The following is a 22,219-nucleotide window of genomic DNA, read 5'->3' as shown; positions in this document are numbered from 1 at the left end:
AGTAAGCAAGTAAAAGTAAGCAAGCAAGCAAGTTGACTTAGGAAGACCGAATGATGTAATCTACCTGGACTTCTGTAGAGCTTCTGACACAGTCCCACATGACATCCTGATTTCTGCCTTGGAGAGATGATTGATAGATAGATATGGATTTGAAGGGTGGACCATTCTGTGGGTAAGGAATTGGCTTGATGGACGCACCCAGAGAGTAGTAGTCAATGGCTCCACATCTGGGTGGAGGCCGGTGATGAATGGTGGCCCTCAGGGGCCTGTCTTGGCACTGGCGCTTTTCAATATCTTCATCTATGACGTAGATGATAGGATTAGGTAAGTAAGTGCACCACCAGTAAGTTTGCAGATGACACCAAGCTGAGTGAGTGGTGCCGTTGATAGAAGGAAGGGATGCCATCCACAGGGACCTGGATAAGCTTGAGAGGTAGGCCCATGTGAACAGATTGAGGTTCAGCAAGTCTGAGTGCAGGCTGCTGGACCTGGGACGGGGCAATCCTGGGCATGAGTACAGACTGGGAGAAGAACCTCCTGAGAGCAGCCCTGTGGAGAGGGATTCCAGGGTTTTGGAGGATGAGAGGCTCAACATGAGCCAGCAGTGTGCGCTTGCGGCCCCGAAGGCCAATGGTATCCTGGGCTGCATCAACAAAGTGGCTGGCAGGTCAAGGAAGCTGATCATCCCCCTGTGCTCTGCCTTCGTGAGGCCCCACTTCCTTGGAGTACTGGGTCTGGGTCTGGGTCTGGGGCCCCTGGCAGAAGAAGGGTGCAGACCTGTTGGAGAAGGGCCCCGAGGATGATTGGAAGGCTGGAGCACCTCTCCTACGAAGACAGGCCGAGAGAGCTGGGGATGTACAGGCTGGAGAAGACCAGGCTCTGTGGAGACTTCACTGCTGCCTTTCACTAATTACAGGGTTCTTATAAAAAGGACAGGGAGGGACTCTTTCTTTACTCATGTAGACAACAATAGGACAAGGGGGGAATGGTTTTAAACTGCAGGAGGGGAGATTTAGATTGCATGGGGGGAAGACTACCTTTACTCAGAGGCTGGTGAGGCACTGGAACGGGATGCCCAGACAGGTTGTGGACGCCCGATCCCTGGTGGTGTTCCAGGCCAGGCTGGATGGGGCCCCGGCGAACCTGATCTAGCAGGTGGCATCCCTGCCTGTGTTGGGGGGGGTTGTTCCCAGATGATGTTTAAGGTCCCTTCTGACCCAAGTCGCTCTATCATTCTATGAAAAATGCACTACTTTGTGGATCGATCAGCAATTCCTGCAGCTTTGAGGTCTAAACATCACTACAATTTCTTATATTACAGAGCATATAAAAATAGTACTGTGAAAAGTACTACTAGACATTATAATAGATACTCCTCACTCTCCCAGCTACTGTGCAACAGCGGCTGGTAGAGTGAGGAGTGAGAACCAGCCCTGCAGACCCCAGGATCGGTGCAGAGGGAGGGCGGGAGGTGGGGCAGGACACCCTGCAGCCTGTGGAGAGGCCCCTAGTGGAGCAGGATTTCCTCCTGCGGCCCGTGGGTCCCACAGCAGAGCGGATCTCCATGCTGCGGCCTGCGGAGGAGCCCCCGGTGGAGCTGGTGGATCTGGCCTGGAGAAGGCTGAGGCCGGCGGAGAGCCCCTGTGGGAGCAGGCCCTGGGCCTGCTACTATCCAGTTACTATCCCTGTCGAGGGATCAAAGGGAGACGATCATCTAGCAAGTGATAGTTTCCTGTCTATCCTCTGTCACTTAGCTGCCTTTCTTGTTGCTCAGGAGGGACTCCGGCTCTGATGCCGGTGCTATTTTTCAGCTGAAACTGTACTGCCTTATGCTGGCTCTCCTATTGATCTGTGGAATCGGTTGCTCTGAGTTAGTATTTGGACTTACTTTGTTTCATGTACTGGCTATGTGTGACCTTTACTTTTTTATATAACAAGTAAGTTTGCAAGGCTTCTGAAAGACCTTCCGAAGAGGTGTGATGTATTTAAGAAATTCCAGCTATGAAAGACAATAGGGAAAGGGGTGAACAAATAACGATATCCAAACACAGTAAATTGGAAAGTAACCTAGGCAGATTTGATCCGCAAAGAATTTGTGTGGTCCTGGTTAGGTCAGAAAAAACTTACTTTAATTACATATCTGTGAGGACTCATGGTATGTAGTGTTTCTGCAGTTATGCCAGGTCCTTCACGTGATTTTTGGCTCTGGTATGTGACTGACCTCTTTAAAAAACACTCCTTCCCTCTGTTTCCAGCCTCCGCTCCGCCGCATAGCCTAAAAACACACTTACATTATTCCAGCATCTTTTTGGACTATCCCTTATGCCAAACTTTTCATCTACCTCTGAGTGCGGTTGGCCTGTTTCTACTTTCTTGTTGATTTCCTGCAACGAGATGCTAGCGTCCAGTAACCAGGCACTCTCAGTCTCTGTCAAAAGATCTTATGATCAGTGGGGGAGCGAGTTCAGAGCATCCTGGTGGATGTGTCTGCGAGAGACAAACTCTCCAGAGCACTTTTTTTTTTTTTTTTTCCCCTTTACTTAGTTCTCACTTTCTCTTTCCACTTGGAAGAAGAAATCCTTATTTCGAACATCTTTACCTTCTTAGACTCTCCACAGAGGACTGCAAATCCAATCACATAAAATATTTGTAAAATAACCTCTTAGGTTTGATATTTCGCATTGTTGAGAAACTGTAAACAGATTTGTGGGTGGTTTTTTTTCAGTGTACTCATTCTAGTGTTATCCAGCACACAATTCTAGTTTGACGTTACTTGAAGTACAATATATGTTTTGAAATGCGTTTACTTCAGGCAACAGCGCAAAACAAATCAGTAACTGTTGGTTTCAGCATAAATCAACGACTTTGCACATAGGATGCGTAATCTGTGTGTGCAGGCTGAGTTTGGTGCCTCCCGGCCTTCCCCCACCCTGAACTTACAGCTTGAATGCAAAGCTTTCTTAAAAGCCAGCATTGTGGCCGTTTAATGTCTGCAACTGAAGGAAACGGGACTGGTTCCTTGGTGGTTACCTTTGGTAATATCAGCTAAGGCCAAGAAAGGTGATGATTTGTTCATACATAATATTTTCCTGCCGAGGAAGGAATCGCTTCGAAGATAAATTTTCCTTACGATATACTTTCTGAGGTGTGCCGTAAAATTCATTTCCAATCCCCCACTGCGCGATTAGCCATCTCTGTTCTGTCTTTTCATAACACAGTAACTTCACCGCTTCTTCTGCGATGTTATGGTCCATACTGCACACTCGTATCCTTCATTCATCCTGCATATAAGTGTACATGCAAAGGAGAAATAGAAAACTGCAGAAGACAGGGGAACGTAGAGAACGCAAAGTCATCGGGATAGGCTACTGTGTAGTCTCATGCTCTGTTGAATGGCTTTCTGAGAAACAGAATTTGACGGATTCTATTCTAATTATTAAACGACTCCTGGACTGAACTAGGGAACCTGCAACGAAACAAAGAATTGATGCTTAGGTGCAGAGACAATTATAGCTAGGAAGGTTTAATAGAGGATGGGATTTGGAGCCGCATAGATTTTGGTAGTGGGGTAACTAGGTTGTTTGTGTGGACGGTACGCGTGACAAAGAAACCCCTTTAAAATCGCTGATTGATTCGGCATTCCTCCTTTCCCTACAGTGTTGGATCGGTTTCTGCGAGGATACATTGCTTCGTAACTTTAGGTTCTGTGGATGGTTTCTCGTGCTTGGACTCTGTCCAAAGATTTTGCAGGGAAGATCATAGTTCCGAGCGATGACACCTCCTACAGTCATTCGAATCAATTTGCTGTAGCTGGACTTTCAAGAAACGGTTCTGTTAATGCAACCTTGAATGACTGCAGAGAGTTTTGTAGGGAAATTAGCAGGCAGGGCTTTGTAATGGTTCTTTGATGTCTCAAATCTCGGTGAAAAGCGAGCGCTCTGCCCAGATTGAAACCTACTGCCTACTGCGTGCAGAAGCTTTAAGGATTATTGTCCCTTCTCACTTACATCCTTTCTTCAAGTCATTTCTCATTCTCATGTCCTTTGCTTGCAAGAGGCAAGTCAAAACTGTCTATAACACAGATGTGAAAATCTATACTTGTTATAAACTATGCTTTACATTAATCTTTATTAGGAAATTCCAAGATACACCTAGAGGTCCCTTTCAGAAGGCAAAGGGTCGTGATATGCCGTGCCTACCTACGGCATACTTTCCTAATGCAAATAATGCTACATTCTAGTAGCTAAACATTCTCGGTTTTGTCGCCTAAAATGCTTAACAGTACATTGTATGTCATGCTGTTTATTACTTGTATTATTTTCGACTCCTAAGATACTCTTGAGGAATACAGATCAGAGAAACCCTCTACAAACAAGCATCTTTTATGCCTCAAGCTACAGCGGATATGAGTCCTGGAAGACATGGATGTAAACTTTATTCCCATTGTCCCTCTAAAACGTTGTGGTGCGCTGCACAGTGACCACCAGAGAGTTTATATGTGGCCCAAGCTGCGCTGCGGTTTCCTCCTCCCATGCGAAAAAAGCCCACAAGCTGTAAAAGTGCTTGCACTCACAATGACAGCTGTATCCATGGTACAATTTGCATAGTTATCAGGTAATTATTTTTTTCGGTTCTATAGGGTCTCTCATAATCAGGTTCATGCTGTTGGAGGCTGTGGGATCCACTCGTCGTCCTCCTGCGATTCTCTCGTTACTACACCTCTGACCTACAGGCCTATTCGTACCAGGACAGACTCTCCCGCTGGTTATATCTCCTGTCCCCGGATGATAAATGCTGCAAAGACATAATTATAAGGACTAGACTGAGGCCATTAATTTAGAGCAAAAATAATACTGTCTGTTAGACTTTGATTATTTTAACCCCCCAGACTGAGCAGCACAATCCCAGTAAAACTCACGTTGCTGGAAACTGACCCGTTGCTTTCTCCAAATCTTGCACAGCACGCTCCAAAGCTGTTTGCTTTCCATGACCTCTACAGTTTTCTCCTTTCATATTATCTCATTTTCATAATATCTCTCAACGTATTTGTTCTGTTGCTCTACGACCACTGTCTTCATTATTTCATTTGTTTTTTGTTTGTTTGCTTAGTCAGGAAAGAAACATCTGATGATGAATTATGGACCTTTTGTCTTGCCCTTTCACCCTAAATGCTTAGGTATGTAACTTTGTTTACCTTTTTCTTGATCGCACGGTTGACTTAAGGGATTCTTGCGCTTTCTCCTGTCCCCTTTTCCCCATCGGAGACACATCAGCGTCCAAGGAAATGAGTCAATATAAACACATCCCAGAGGGAATTTATCTTCTCTACATGCTTCCCCTTATTTGAAGCTTTTGCTTTTGGGTGGAGGCCCACGGTATCACTCTACTTAGGTGTAGTTCTCAACCTGTGGAGCTTGGCTGAAGCGTCAAATTGGTATCGGATGTCTAACCTAAAAGTAACAATGAAATTTCATGGCCTGTGACCTGCTGCTATTTATATGTGTAAGGTAGATCTCATATGTTTGGCAGATTAAAATAAAAAAGTTTGGAAAAAAAAAAACACAACCTCATTAGACCAACAGCGGAATAAATGTTGCACCGTTAAGAGTGAGGTGAGGAACATCATAAAAAAGGGTTACATCCAGGAAAGTGGTATGGAGGAGACAGAAAATAGCGACACACTAACATATACAAGCAAAAGTGCCATCTCAGACAAGGAAGCTGACAGAAAACAAAGGGTGGAGGGGGAAAAGGAGGGAGGACCATTGCGAAAGAGTTCAAGATCAGTGTGGAATGATCGGGCCAAAACTAATGAGCTTTTTGTCAGGCTCTAAAAATCAACAGATCTGCCGTGTGCTTCAGCAAACTGCAGTTTCTTTCCATAGCGAGGCGGATGACTTTTTATCAGAAGTGTCGCTCGGTGAAATAATTGCCAGTGATAATGGTGCGATAGCAGCATACTCAGAGCACAATTTATCCATGACTGTTCTATCTTTCACCTTCAAAGCTTCTACTGCCTCGCAGATCACATCAAAATGACACCTCTGTCGTTAATGACAGTGGTCTAATGGGATACGGAGCAGTCAAATCACTTCTCCGGATAGACAGAATGCTCTCGTATAAAGACTAGACACGTGCACAGGTCCTGACATTTATATTCAGATTTGTATTTGTGGGGAAGAGGGTGGTTTAACATATAGATTTATTCATATGTGAAACAGCCTGATTTTAGAAAGCACAAAATTTACTGGGATTAGAAGGCAGGGGGACCGAGAGCAGCATGCGGGCATTTAATTACTGCATTGCAAATGCCTGGATTTAGGAAATTTCTGTTGCCGCGGCCTCGGCACTGGTTAGACCTTGTCAGAGGTTGGAGATGTGAGTCGTCTTTAAAGAAACAAACAGCTAAACACGACAAATAATGATAAACATACCTTAAAATGCACAGACTGCCCTTGTAGGCAAAAACAAGTATTTTCTGGCTCCGGTAACAGGCCACACTGCTGTGAAGCTCTTCATGGTGGTCATTAGTCACAAAGAAGAAAGCCGGCAAACTGCGGTTCTTAAAAAGAAAGAATTGTCTGTTTATATTCCAGTCCTGGTTCGCACTTACCATAGGACAATAAATCTCTAGGCATGAACAGTATTTCTTTTGCTTTTGCAGTATACATAAACACGCATGCAACTAACACAGTGGCAGGAACGCCATACGATTAAGTTCCATTAGGTTGTGTAGTTAAAAGCCTTATTAAAAGGCTCAGTTTCTCACTTCGATGATTAACTTTATTGCCTAAAGGTTAAGTAAAGCTTCAAAGGGAAAAATGAGTTTTAGGAGTATTGTCGTATTTTACCAACTTTTCCAAAGGAAATGTTTCCTGAAAAGGCTGAGTGGGTGGAAGGTTACGACTTGATCATAGTGTGCATTTCTGTAGCGTTTTATCTAAAAAATAGACAATCTGACAAATTAGTCAGCTCGCATCAAATGGCACTAACAACCACCACAAAAATGCTGCTTTGGAGACAAAGAAAGACCAATTATTTCAACTTTTTAATTTTTTTTTTCCCTAAATATTACTGCTAATCCAAGAAAAAAAAAAATTCCTAACTTCTTTCTCAGGTTAGGTGTTTGGCTTGCAAACATGAAACTTTTGTCCGCAGCCGTTAGCCGTATATCTTCATTTAAACAGCATATAATGCCAATTACTGACTATATGTCAGTGTACTTTGTTTTATGTGCCTCTGGCCTTGACGATCATTGATTTTATGCATATCTGAGCAGTTTACCTTGAAAAACCAGTGCAGCAATTATGTGAACCGGATTTTGATCCTAGAACGGGATTACAGGCTGGGGGGCCGTAATGCTTCTGTGAAGGTAGGTCATGGGATACTGTGTTTTGCAGAGGTAAAGAAATGGCTCCCAACTGTGCTTAAAAAGGTGGGTAGACCGTTTCTGCAAAGTTCTCATGATTATTACTTCACTGTCAGCCAGACAGCAAGATTTTCTTTGGGTATTTTTTTTTCCTTTAGCTGACCTACAAATATGACATACAGAGACTGCCTCGCCTTGCCTTTTCCTTTCCCTTTTCCTTTCCTTCTCCTTTTCCCTTTAACTTAGTTCACTTTAGCTGTGTTTAGTTTGTTTTGTGTTATTGTTTTGAATTTCCCTGCTGTCTCTTCTAACTTCTTCATACCCGCTTCCTTGGGAATAAGTACCAACTTGGGAAGTTGGAGCTGCTGTTCAGACTGGGCATGTCCAGAAACCATAGAGTGCTGTGCAATACGGTGTTCTGTATTTTTTTCCTGGCCTGGACTGTAGTATCGTGCGAGTCCTTCCTTCTTCCCGGTGTCTGTCATCCTATTGCTGAGGACTAAAAGATACCCAAACAGATGTTTTGGGAAACACCCTTAAAGAGTGCTGTCTCTACGGAGGCAAAACATTCCTTGGATTTCTCCATAAATAACTGCCCTCCGGCATCTCTCGCCCAGGCTCGTTGCTGCCGAGCAGACTGAGCGTGAAACAAGACGCTGCACATAAACATTACATAAAGCTCTTAAATTTTTTACCTTTAGTTTAATTTATTTGGGGAGCCCCGATGGCCTAAAACCTCTATTTTCTCACAGGTCGGGAGTGGCGTGGGAGGAGTTACCGGAAGTTTATCCCACCGGTCCTGCCAGGATGGCTTGCCTTTTACCCACAGTCATGTTGTCTAAGGCCAAAGAAATAATTAGCCTTTGTTGCTGTTTGTTATCAGAGTTTCTATTTTAACCTTGGTATGCTGTCCACACTGACACGGTATTACTAGAACATTTGATACCAACTAGATTGTGCTGGCCAAATCATTTCGCTATTGGCCGTCACGCCATTTGTGAAACGCGGATGCTTTTCCGTCCATTCTTAGCACCTTGTGCGAATGCTGAACAGTAAATTTAAAGGGAAAAATCCCTGTCTTCCCATGCCCGTGCCTCGTACCTATCCTAAAATGATTTGCCCATTTCTTTGCACATATAAATACTATATATGCATTCACATATTTTTATTTTTTTTTTATTATAGACAAGCTTTTACTTACATCAACAATGCCAATATCCAATTCCAGGTTTTCTACAAATTTTTGGCATGAGGTTCTCTGGATAATGATTATCTTAAAATGCCCTACCATTTTAATGCACAAAAATTGCTTTCCGAAGAAGAGGTATAATCAATGGGACTGCCGTTTTTTCCTCATTAAAATTCATAACATTCCGACTAAACCTGTGTAACAAATACAACATCTCTTGTCTTGAGAGACATTGTAACAACACTTAAAAGCATTCTGCGTTTTGTACACAAAAAATCCCTGCGTTTGGTACTCTTTATTCCTCCCCTCAAGTTCCCTCAAAAATGGGAAGTGAGAAACAAGGCCCCGGTCCGAACCTTCGTGGGGTTCGGGTAATGTCCATCTGCCCTTGGACGGAATTCATGCCATTGCTGGACTCCATACACAGTCTGTTTTTTCATTTGACTGGACTTCAATGGCTGCTTTGCTATTTCATTCAATTCTTTATGTTTATGCATGCCATAAATGGTCTCTTTGTACAAATACACAGTGGCTTTATATAGAGACCTGCTCTGTAAAATAACATGGACGTGTCATCCTTTTGACTCTGCGTTCGCTTTCTCTGTAGGTCAGGAATTTCTGTGCCTCGGAGATGCCTTATACGAATCTCTTTCTGCAGTGTTCACCCTTATTTAGGCTTACCATCATCTGCTTTTTCCGGCGTTACATGTTGAGCTTTGTTCTAAGGCGTGACCATTGGTAGTTGCTGAACCGAGTATATTTTTATCTATTTCAGGTTCCGGATTACACTTTACCTAAAGGATCGCTGTGCAAAGAATCCACTAGATGTAAGTGAGCGGTTCCTTCTCTTTAGAGTAGTAAGCATAGAAACGTTTGTCTCCCGATGATGACTTTGTAAGGAGAAATACTTCCAAAACTTCTGCCATGTAATCTTCCCAGAATCCTAACTAAAAAGCGCTTTTGGAGAATGCAAAGATATACTAGTCCCAGGATGAACCTGCCCTACAGTTGCATTTTGTGCCGTACAGACATTTGGGAGCTTATCCTTGAAGACGCATTAGTCTTGATTTAAGGTCTTTTGACACATTATTAGAGCACGCTGCCATTGCTTTGCACCTGCCATTCTGTCAGTCAGAGGAGAGGGAGGGGAAACAATTTTGATGTCAATCACCAAATCCTTCAGGAGGTGTAACCTGTTAAGACATATTACCCTTTGCCCGACGCGATTTACAGACTTTGAATTTAAAGGACATGTGCCAGAAATAATTAGAGACTAATCTTTTTGTACTTGCTTATGAATGAAGGCATTTAGTACCGCTGGCACATTTATATTGTCCGTAAGAAGAAAGAAACAGAGGAGCTGAGCATGGAACTACTACCATTTTGTTTTCTATTACTTGATCATGCTGGCTAAATGTTAACCTCTTCTGTCCTCATGGAAGAGGTATTTACAACTGTAGCTGTAACTTACGCCTACATTAAACGTCCTGGCATGGGACAGATGATGCCGGTGGGATGCGTGATCCCTACTATTGTTTATGAATCAAATTTTTTAAAATTAAAAAAAAAAAAACTTGTTGAAATACTAAAATCTTGAAAAATTAAAAAATATCTGGCTCTTGCATTTTAGTGACTTCAAAAAACACTCTCAACCTAGAGAATTACAAGTTGCATGGGCGTGGCTTGGCTCGCCTTGCAACTCTTCTACTGTAATTACTCACAGACATCAAAAGAATAACATCAACCTCAAAATCTTAATTTAGGACCTAAATCCTGAGCTGAAGGAGACTTTTTTTTTCCCCCTCATTCTGGGTTTTCGGAATAACGCAAAAGAAAAGAGACATTTACGCAGCTCGCTTGTTACTGCTTGCAACTAATCTCTGGAAGGAACATCTTGTCCTTAGACTGACCTTACAGCTGCAAGCTAAAGAAAATAGCTACAAAACGAGAATAACTATGGAGTAAATAAAAGAACAGTCAGGTCAGGTACTGTATAGTCCAGAGAGAACTGGAATAACACAGATTAATTATATTGTAAATTTTTTACTCTGTTGCACTGTATTACTGTATGTACAGCTTGTTTGAGCTATGACTGGGATGGAGCTGTGGAAGGTCTGACATGCAGCTGCCACCATGTATTATCACATCACTACCACAGAGAATGGTTTTGGTAGCTGACCTGCAAAAACTTCAGGCGCGTTGTTCGGTAGGCAAACCCTGTGACATTCCCTAATTATTACAGCCTTAGAACAAGGGATATTCCATTCCTCTCAGGAAGCACGATCTTTTCTACATCTTTCTGCCCTCCCTCATTTTTTACACACACACACACACGCGCTGGAAGAGAGAATGTGGAGTTACGGAGAAGAAACCAATTGCTCTCACCTGTGCCACAGACATTAGGGACTAATACATCGCCTTCCTAGAGAAGCCAATATACCATGGCATGCTCTACTGATAGATAGTGTGGGTATCAAAATCGCACGCGATTACGAGCCACGTAGTATTTGTATTCACCATTTGAATTCTCCATTTGTATTCACCAATTATTTTCATCGGGTAGATACAGACTAACACATGGACACTTGCATTAGGCACATATTTGTTTAGTACTATGATCTGAAGGAATGGAAGAGCTCACGTTTTTACTGGGTGATAGCAACTCAAGTGTGCACTTGTAGCTGATATCTTTCCTTTGCGTCGAGTCGCTTTCTACAAACTAAGTGAATCATTTTACAGTGTGAAAGACTACACCTTCTTACCTCTCATAGTTTAAACAGGTACCCTGAGGAAGGCGGGAACTTGAAATGCAGGGAAGTAGAAATGGGAGTTGGATTTAGTTTTTACCTTGTGCACAGAGGGAGGAGGAAATCAAGTGCTTCTTCACTGTCCATCTCCCTTCCCTTTTAAATGTGTCACATATCTGTCTAGACGCTCTTTGCCTTTTTCCATGTAATTATGGTACCTGAGCACCTCAGGCTATATCCCCCCACACACCCCCAATCCTTTTCTCTCTCTGGAAGCGAGTCGGACACGACCATGTTAGCTAGTCCTTTAGCCTCTCTGATTCAGCTTGCTGTGGCATTCGTTTACTTAATATATAACACTGGTAACTGTCCCTTGTCCTTAGGATATGGTGAACATGAAAAATAGTACACCGGTTTTAACACTACAAGCTAAGACTTTCTAGGATGGACCGGAACTGCTGCTTTTAGGAAACATCGGCGCTCACAGCTACGTGTAAGTCAGATGCCGAAAACCTATACCTAATACGAGAGCAAAACACTGTAAGCGGCATTGTGTCTCATATTTTATGGTAGTACTCATATAAAGAAGCTGTATGTTTCCTGATGGCAGGCGATTGCGGATTCTGCTTTTATTTTAATAGCCATAAACCCATTTTGGACTTTTCACAGGCAACGGAGGTGGTGGTAATGGGATTTGAATCGGACTCCTGCTTTGAACATGGTCAGCAGAGAACCTCGTCAGTCTGGAAGGCTGTCGAATATGCTGTGACATTTAATCAACTGTTTGACTACAGGCTTACCTCTACTGTCTGTGGTGAAGTGAACATGATTCCTCTCACCTTGCTTCACATCACACATCACTATTCAGTGCACTGCCTTAGAGAGCTGCGTTACAGCCTTTTTTTTTTTTTTTCCCTGAGTGGGACAGAGTAACAGAGGTCAGCTACAGTCATGAATTTTATGAAAGGTTTGCTGGGAAACCACATTAAATGGCAACATTGGTCCATACATCAGCTCTGCATTGCTCTTATTCTGAGACTCTGCAGCCGAGTGATTTGCAGTGTACTCACATTTCATAGCCATGATTTTCAAGCAATGTCATTTGCCTTGGTATCAGACATTTCAGCTGCACCAGAGTCCACCCAGCTGCTCGTGATAAAGTTCTTCCAGAAAAAAAGTCTTCACTGGAAACATGCTCCTAGGATCCCCAAACCTCTGATCTTAGGAAACATGGGATATAAAGCCTTGCGTTTATGCTTCAAAATACAAGAAAAGCTGAGGAGGAAAAGCCGAGAGGAAAATTGTTATTCCCAGGATTCAGAAGTTTGACAACTTTGGATTCAGAAATGAAACGGTACAACTTCCTTGTACGAACCGTCTGGCAAACCTTTCCTCCATTTAGAGCGGCCTAGCAAAATAGCGCTAAACAAACATTCATCCCTCTGAATACTGATTGTCCCTAACCCAGAGAAACACATATCTTAGGCAAACAAGCAAAAACGACCTAGTATTACTATTTGCAGCGCATTTGCCTCTAGATCAGAGGCCCCCTATATTAGCCTCCGCACGGATTTGGATAGGAATAAGAGAAGGATAGCTCTAGCAGACCTGACGCCATGTTCAACTGTTGCTGCGATCACTGCAGTCCTGATCTTGCCATTTATGACAGAAAGGTATTCGATTACTATCGGTGAGGTCCGCAGGATACTATTTGCACGTAAGATGAGGTCTATACTACCGATATGGCAAATACGATGTTTTGTAAATTTCTGGTTGGAAAATCAACGCTTGTGATGTTTTTTCCTGAGAGTATTTTTTCCAGAAATATCACCTCTGTTCCCCATGATACCATGTTTTCTTTTGTGTTTCATCATATTATTGGATATCAGTAGAAGTCTTATCGTTGTAAAATATTCAGTTGCAGATGTAACGTCGTGTCAACCACCTCACGGAACCGCCAAACTTGTCTCTATGCAAACACTGAAACAATGCACCTCACGGTCCCTTACGAGAAAGAAGCTGCTCTAAAAGTAGCAATACTTACTCAAAATTGTAAGGAATTGCGGGACCGCTTCCACATCGTGGAAAGGATCTCTATTAAAACCGGTAAACTTCATAAAAAACTGATAGGAGTAGCAGTCCTACTGTTGTGTCAATGATAAATGTCTCAAAGTGCTAAACACTGGGATGTGATCTTTATGGAGATCTTTCTTGCATCTGGGAAAATGTTTACTGGCATATTCGGGAGGGTTTTCCATGAAACTTGCCACATACCTTACAGACCGACTCATTATTGTAACTGCAGACCGTAATACATCTAACGGCTGAGTTAATTTTAGTACTATCACTCCTGCTGCTGCAATGCAACAGGCATCAAATTGTCTTTCATCTGTTCAGAAAGCCAGTTTTCACTCCAAACCTTACATTTACATTGTATAGGCTAAATGTGTCTGTCTCCCCGGGACACAGGACAGTCCAGAACTTCAGCTGAGATCTTGGTTGTTAAAAATACATCTTTAGAGGCCAGAAACGTGACCTTACTATAATGCATTATGGAAGAGTCCCGTGTGATGAAGCACCCACATGCTGAAGGAGACGCTAGTTGTTGCCATCCTGAACTAGCGGGACATGCACAGAAGACCGACAAATTGACCCGTGAAGCCCTCAAGGCACAAAGGAATCCTAGAAGGATGATTGCCATGTGTGAATCTGAAGTCTTAAAAAGGGAAGGACTTTAACTCTTCTTGCAACTCAAACTTGTCTCTAAAGTGGCTTGATTGTATATATTTAAGGGCCAAATATCTTGTAACTATAGCAGTAATTATACATGGATGTACAGCCCTCCTAATTTCACTTACGGATCCTTAGGCCTGAGGTCTGTCTCCACAACTGGAAGAAAACGGAGCCCACAGTTGCTGCTGTGATTGCAGCATGGTATCTAGCCCGGTCTTTCGGAAGGAGATGAACTCTTAGTTATTCGAGCAAGAAAGAGGAGAGAGGCTCCCGGTAGCTATGTACCCTTAAATGTCGGAAGAAGTATCTGTAAATGCTTTCCTCAGTCTTCTTGCTTCTTCATATATCATTTCTAGTGCGGGTTTTCCAAAAATCACTGTGCCTGCGACATCACATCTACTCCTCTGAAACAAAGCTGCTTTACCAGAAGGACTTATGTGGTCCGTTATCTCCACCTGGTTAGGTAGGCACTCTGTATCCGTGATGGGGAAAAACCGCACCGCTGAACTCAACTCCTGTTACCATTTTGATGGTTATGAAACCCTACTTCTAGTAGGCCCATTTGCACCTAGGGTTTACCGTCCCGCCTTGCTCTTCTTCCTCAGTCTCCAGGTGTAGTAGTAGAAAACATAGCAAGAATGGAGAACTTCATCCTTTTGATAAACTTTTTTTTTTTTTTAACCCAACATATCTAAATCATTGAAAAAGCCCTGCTCATCACAGGAGTTCAAAATTACAGCAAAAGACACCAAATCAGTTAAATGAAGGCAACAGTAAGGTGGAAGTGAAAAAATCATGGTAAGTCTCCTTCCTTAAGACACCTTAAGAGACTTTGTATAAAGAGATACTTCGACCACCTCAAATCTTCTCTGTATCCTACTTGGGAATCAGGAACTATCAATAAAGTATTGGCTGACGCATAAACCTCTTTACACTTCAGGTAAAGGTTAGGAGCAAGTGTTTACATGGGAAGATCAAATCTGACTGTGTTATTTGAGCTAAACCCAAGGAACTCGTATAGGAAATTTCAGCATGGTATAGCATTTCTCAGATGTTACACTGCAAGTTGGACTCTCCTCCAGTAAAACACAGTAATTCTCTGATGATGTCTCACAGACACTCAGAAAATGAGTCCTCAGTGTAGGTTTAATGCTTAATATAGAGGACACCTCATTAGAAAATGGCCGCCACAGTAAATCCTTCCTGTGATACTTGCCATTAGTCATTACCGCAGAGGAAGAAAGACCAAAAGACACGATTGGGAAGAAGGCCAGAGTTCTCATTTCATTCCTTGCTGGCTCTCTACTTGACAGAGAGGGCAAACGGATGGGGCAGCTACAGAAAGAAACCTGCCTTCATTCTCTTTACATTATAGCTGTTACACAAAGCTGGAGAAATGCAGTCTTTGGCACCGACATTCTGATGTTCTTTGCAAAAGAAACAGTAAACATGCGCCTCTGTAAATTTCAGCAGTAGAAAAAGTTTAAGAGGGTGCTGTCACCTTCTTCGTGGTATATATAGCTTGGTAAATAACGAAGAGAGAGTGGGCTCTTGGCAAAACCCTTGGGCATTCTGTGCTCAGCCTCCCCTCTCGAAATAAAATACAATGCTAAGTTTTTCACGCTGCTTGTTTGATGTATGGCTCTCTTCTACCTCATCATTCTAGTATGATTCGACAAACATTAGAGAGAAATTCTTCCGTTTAAATCCTTTACTGCAACAGAAGTAAATATCTTACTTTTAGAAAACGCATTTCTTAAAGATAAAATACTATTGTACAATACTCTTTCAGATAGATTTGCCATAAGTCAGATACTCTTGTTCAAATAATAGACTACGAACCTAATTTATCTTGTGCCTTCAGGAAGTACAGAACTTGCTCTTATTAAGGTGCTCCATTATGAGAGTCTGACTGATACGATTAATTGTTTTTCAGCTATGCTGTAGTTGTCATTGTAAGTCTTCTCATTGAAGGAAAAGGCAATTAGGGATGAAAGTATTTAACAAGAGACCAAAATGAAACAATACAGCTTTAGGGGTAGATCGCGATTATGATGACATTTACATTGTCATTCAACTAAAATAACATAACGACATAGAGCTGCATGGTACTCTGGCGAGGGTGATGGGAACAAACCTATTAACTTCGGAGGAAAAAATGCATCACCACCTGGTGCTGTAATAATACTTCCGTATCGAGACCGTCTGTTTTTCCGCTTCCCTTACACTCCTTCCTAACTTAGAGATGCAAGTAGGAACAAATACGTGTTCCTTATTCAGATGACCTGACTGGATCTATAGCTGGATGACTGGGATAACTAGATGAAATTTTCTTACCTTTTGTTTTCCAAATATGAAAATATGTTTTTCCAAATATGAACAAGCTTTCTTCTAAATTCCAGGGTTTTGAATATGCAACATTTAAATTAGGGGCGAACCTAATTTTCGGTGCGTACTAAATCCAGAAAAACTAGCTGAGTTCTTCTGTCACTTAGAGGATATAACTCTGTCATACGTGAGGAAACAGTCCCTGTGCTATGCATAAATATAAACGATTGTACCAGTTGGTACTCTACAGCATAAAAGAGGTACATGGAGGGAAATAAAAGCAAAGCTGTGGAAGACACTAATAATAGCTGTTCCCGTCAGAGCTAGACTATGCATTCCATATGGTTTGTGTCTCCGGAGGTGTAGATATCTGAGATTTTCTGTAGGTTTTGCCCAAGGTATCGTGAAGTTATACCTAACCGTTGTTCTTCAACATATTGTTTCGCCAAAGGACTTGCTCACAAGAACTGATGTTTCCAGTACTTCCTTGTAGGACTGATTCTGGGTCTTCCTCTATTTGCTTGTTGACTTTTATTTGACATTTAAATTCTGTTTGCTTATTTCTTTTTATTTTAGTGCCAAAATTTGGACTAAACCAGGTTTGAGAAACTCAAAAACTGTGATCATTCAAATATTATGTCCAAATGCAACTTGACTTCATCTCTGGATTAGTTCGTGCTGCCTTTAATCGCACCGCTTAATATCTTTTTCAGAGCCTTCCCGAAGGGCTTTTTGGAAGAGACAGCAAAATCTGAGCTTCTAATTTTTGGTTTTAATTCTGCCGAAAGGGTTAAATACTAAGTCAATAGAGTTGTGTCTGAAACTTTCCGTCCTTCCCCTAACACAGCTATCGCTACAAAAGCCAGCTATGCTTCACTTATTAACTTCCCTTTTTCTTCCAAAACAATAATAGAAATGTTAGCAAACGAATGAATCTTACCAGCTGCCTTTACAGGACTTATCTTTCATGAACTACTTTTCTAGAATTTAACGTAGCAGGGCCCGGCTCTGACCTCTTTTTTTCATACCGAGTCATACTTCACTCCCCTCTTGTCCTTTCTACCCATCCTTTCTCCAAAGTCCTACTCAAGTTGTGAAGTTAGGCTATTGTTCACACTGAGTAGGGGTCATATAACACATTTCTTAATGACTAGCGGCCTTTCAAGTTTATCAAAACGTGTACTTTGGTTTTAAAAGAAACATCATCCAACAAAGTTTAACTTGCACCGCTACTGACAAGCGTTTCACTCCATATATCCTTAACTTGAATCGCTACAGAGCAAGCAAAAGGGAAATTAGTTGTGACTGCAAAAACACCGCGGGACCAATTCGCATCTGACATGAATTAACTTCCACTGTGAGCATAAGAGTATCTCTATGAATACTGGAAATGTTATTTCATAGGGAATAAAAACATATTTTAAAATTATTTTCCTATACCAGATAAACCATTTACAAGTTGGGGGGTTAGTATGAAAAGGAACCACATAGCTGTATACAGATCTTTTTTTTTTTTAAATGAAACTAAAGATCAAAGAGTTGAGGGACAGGCTGAAATTTTATGTACCCTGATTAACAAAAGAATACATTTTAAATGAGCTTTCTAATTATGGAGGGATATAACACACTGATGTAGTGCTTGTTAAATCTCACAAATTAAAAGGCAAAAGCCGAACTGCAACCCAGAGTCTTCAGAGCAATATCAGAGCTTGGAGAATTCATAAACCAAGTAAACCTTCTGACATAACTATAAAATGTGGTATAAACCCTAGGAAAAAATAGCCATCTTGAAAGGGTAACAGCACTTTTATGAGAATTTCAACTGCACCATGGCAACATCAACCCGTCAAAGCAAATGAAGGGCAGTAAAAGTAAAATTAAAAATGATGAAGGGGACACCAGCTTGCTAACAGCTTTACAAGCTGTAAAGCTTTCAAATGTTATCTCTTCATTGGTTTGTTCAATCACACATGCCGGTTACCAAGCTTTATCATATTATGTATCTTTCCCATCGCTGCAGGCTGCTAGGTTTTGATGGACCTGTGCATAAAAATAATAATAATAATCTATTCCTTCTTGATGCATGCCCTTCTTCCTTTCTACTGCCTTCTTTCCTCTTACTGGTTCTTCTGTACTGGTGCTGGTGGTGACTCCTTCTATTAGCTAGGGCTATAAAAATGATGAGAGTAAGTTCAGAGGTTTCTTGGCTACCTTCTCTTCCCATTCCTCTCTCCCCCTTGCTCCACCTACATACCCTGGAGTCTGTCACCATGGATTTCAAAACCCTAGCTAGGGGAGGCTGCTCTCACAGGTGTGCCTGTATCATGGCACCTATTGCTTAGATATCCTCTCTTTAAATGTTCTATCGACCATACAATCAAATGGCAATTTATTAGTTTGTAAGTCATTCGTTGCACTGTAATCAATTTATTGACGTGTATTCAATTCTTCAAATCATTTTGAGGAACAACATATTTTTTATATATATTTATTTATTTATTTATTTATTATATAAGTAGATGCAGAGTCCCACATATAATATGCGTCTACTCTGAATCTCATTCCTCCTCTATGGACTTTGGTAAAGAACTAAAGGGTTAGTTCCTGTGATTCATTTATTGGCGTCACACAATAAATATTTTTGCATTGAAGAGCCACGGTTTTCTGACTGGGCATTCGTTCCTGCAATTCCTCTCATTTTTTTCTTACCTGCAACATGACTCATGCTTTATTAATGTTCTTGTTTAAAACAGTATTAGATCAGATCATAAACAATGCATGTATGTTTTGTTATCATTACAGAGATCTTATACTGCAAAAGGAAGTGTGTTAAAAGAGAATGTTAATAAAGTTAAAAGTAGAAATCTTGGGCCTTTACCTTTCAAAAGAGAGGATTATTAAATCAAAGATTTCTCAAAATCTACCTGCTACAGCTCCCTCTCTTTCTGGCCTTCTTGGGCCAGAAAATCTTTGGACTCTTTCATATTTAGTCTGTCATTAACGGAGCAGACTTGAGATTAGGCCATCGCATGTACTGTGTAACGCATGCTCTATTTCAGGTTGAAAACAAGAAGGGCTCTGACAATGTTAGCGCTACATATGAACAATATTAGATCTGTTCATTTTTTTCATTTCTGGAGGGAGAGATGCTTTTTGATGTTTCACCAGTCAATGACTACCATTGCAGGAGATGAATGACTGTATGAAGAAACATGGCATAAAACCCAATGGGGTGTAATCGGTCTGTTTTCTTGATGGTCCTACAAGGCGACAGCCTGGGAGCCACGTGAAGGTATATTAATTATGGACATATATGAAAAGACTGTGAAGTAGGACTGAAAATTTACAGTAGTGATTCCCAGTAGTGGTAGCGGTCCCCAGGCTGAACATTGTCCAACTGATTTTTGTTATGCAAGATTTTCCTCAGTGAGGCATTGCTTTTTTCCAGTGCAAATTAGGAACAACAACAACAAAAAAAGATTTTTTATCTCTAAAGTAGTTGACACCTTTTGCATATGCAGTACAGCTGTTCGCAATATTTTGGATCCAATACTACTAAACAAAATAAGATGTCCCGATTGACCGAGATCTACTCCTTCACGATCATTCTGCCTCATCAAAAACCTGAGAGCTACTTCTTCACGCTACTTGTGATATTGAGTATGCCCTACCAGCTAGCCTTATCAAACTTCCATGAAACTGTTGTGGCGATGCAGGACTAGAGAATGATCCCAAATATAATTTCCGTTAACAAGTCACTTGAGCTAATAGAGGTCTTCATTCATATCAGTATATTCGGATCAGACATGTAAGAAAAACCTATTATAATCTCTATAATCTATCTAGAGGTAAAATTTCCAACTATCGGTACACATTCTTGATCGTGATGAATATTCTAGAAGGGGTATTTAATGATTGTTAATGAACATTTAATGAATTCGGTGACTTTGCACCTCCTGCAAAATGCGTTTTGAATGTGTTTCTTACTGTTCATCCATCGACTTCAAATTAGATAAAATGTGAACACTTTTTTTTTAAACAGAAGTTTTTTGCAAACTTGGCTGAGGTCAAAATGATTACTATTTTACAATATGCTTTGAGTAAAAAAAAAGTTTATTTAACATTTATTTAAAAAATTAATAGCTTGCAGATTAAATTTTCCTGACGAGGAAGGAAAAATGTTTAGTTGAGACCTTTAGTAATCCAGATTTGCTCTTATCCAAGTGCCACCATTTAACGCCTACAGGAGTGAAATACATTTTCAAATTTTGAGCAATCAAACCTACTTATGTGCTTTTCTATATGTTTGCTTTATATTGCTGAACAAGAGGGTTTAACTTTAGTTGTGTTTCATCCCCAGGGAACATTTAGAAGGATTGCACTCCTAGCCCAAGTCAACAGCTTTTTTCTTTTTTTTTTTTTCTCCTAGACTTCCACCTGGTGTAGGCACAGTTTGCCTAGATTATCATTTGTCTCCTGTTTCGAGAGAACAGTGTCTAGGTTCTAACTGTGCAGCTCATGCAGAATTCACAGAACATAGAGTTAACACAACCTAGACTGATCAGTATGATGAAATTCATCAACAGTGTTGACTTTACAGATAGCCTTATTCACGTGGCATCTTTTCTATCCAACGTTTGGTTTCATACAAACAAAAATGACAAAAGGCAGCATTATCCAAGCAAGCATGGGAGTAAGGTCAATAACAGCAGAACCTGAGGAAAAGGATATCAATGGGGAGCTCTGCTGGGTTTCTTCATTGCACCTGATGGTTAACATAAATGTCCCTCTTAGCATGGAGATGCGGGGTGCCGTTTTTGTTAGGGAACCGGCAGGAACACCCTCAGCTCATTTGTCAGTCCCTTCAGGATCGGGACAGACACCTGAACCATTTGAAAGGTTGGAGTGGCCATAAAGAAAATCATCAACTTGTGCTACATCTGAGGGATAGACACAGACACAAAAAGCTTTCTTTTTGCTGCAAGAAAGCTTGCAGCAATCGGATAGTTTATAGGCTTCTCCAGTTGCCAGTACCCGTTTTCTTACTGGTCTCAATTTGATACTGCAGAAAGCTCCATAACAGGTCATACTGTCACTCGGGAGGTCCTCCTCGGAGCTTCATTCTAGCTCTTTTCCTTACATCATAACTATTTTATTGTTCTGAGTCACACATAGAGGATATAGTTGGAGTTCCTGCTGTGTCAGCTCCTGGGGAGACAGTGTCTATGCTGTCTAGATAAGTGAATGAGACTGAGACTTAGATGTCCAGAAACTGGTTTTAGTCTAAAGACAGAACTACTCCTGCTAGACATTAGGCATTACTGGCTATCAAATACACACTTACATTTAGAAATACCACCAATTTTTGGTTCTAACACACTTTTCAGAACCTTACGGCCCAAGTATTTCCCCATCAGTGGAACCAGTGCAAAGAAGTACACGCTTACAAATGTGGAAAAATAAAAACAAATCACAAGCATATTCTGTATTCAGTGAGGATTCATGCTTTCACATTCCAAATAATAAAATAATTATGATTAATTCCATTTAAGGAATTCTTTCTCCCAACAGACGTTGGCATATACTTTCTTGCAATTACAATAAGGAGCATTGAGGAGTCCTCCGGTAGCAATAATACCTCAGAGCACTAGTGGTGATAGATTGACACCTGTTAGTTTACTCATATAAACTTTCACCTTTAAAATCAAAACAAATGGAAAATTAACAATAAAATAAATGCAGTTATTATCCTTACTATGTCACATTATTATCCTTATCATGTCATTATCCTAATTATTATTAACTCATTGGATGGGGGGGGTCTTAAATGTAAACAAACAGTTGGCATTTATG

General features: G+C 41.2%; 1 long non-coding RNA gene across 3 annotated transcripts in view; it reads right to left on the bottom strand.

The window, feature by feature from the left end:
- Window positions 1-656: 656 nt before the first annotated feature.
- LOC121073431 overlaps window positions 657-22,219 on the bottom strand; it is a 68,427-nt gene continuing 46,864 nt past the window's right edge. For 2 of the 3 annotated variants that reach the window (XR_005821710.1, XR_005821709.1), the window contains 2 exons: window positions 6,435-6,562; window positions 657-5,445 (listed from right to left, as the gene is read on the bottom strand). This is a non-coding gene — a long non-coding RNA (uncharacterized LOC121073431). Of the gene's footprint in view, window positions 5,446-6,434; window positions 6,563-12,375; window positions 12,579-22,219 lie in introns of those variants that run through there. The other variant, XR_005821708.1, reaches the window with a different exon arrangement.

The sequence above is a fragment of the Cygnus olor genome, chromosome 7, assembly GCF_009769625.2.
Source record: "Cygnus olor isolate bCygOlo1 chromosome 7, bCygOlo1.pri.v2, whole genome shotgun sequence".
Classification (NCBI taxonomy): domain Eukaryota; kingdom Metazoa; phylum Chordata; class Aves; order Anseriformes; family Anatidae; genus Cygnus; species Cygnus olor.
The sequence above is the reverse complement of the archived record's forward strand: the minus strand, read 5'-3'. Positions and strand labels throughout refer to the sequence as shown.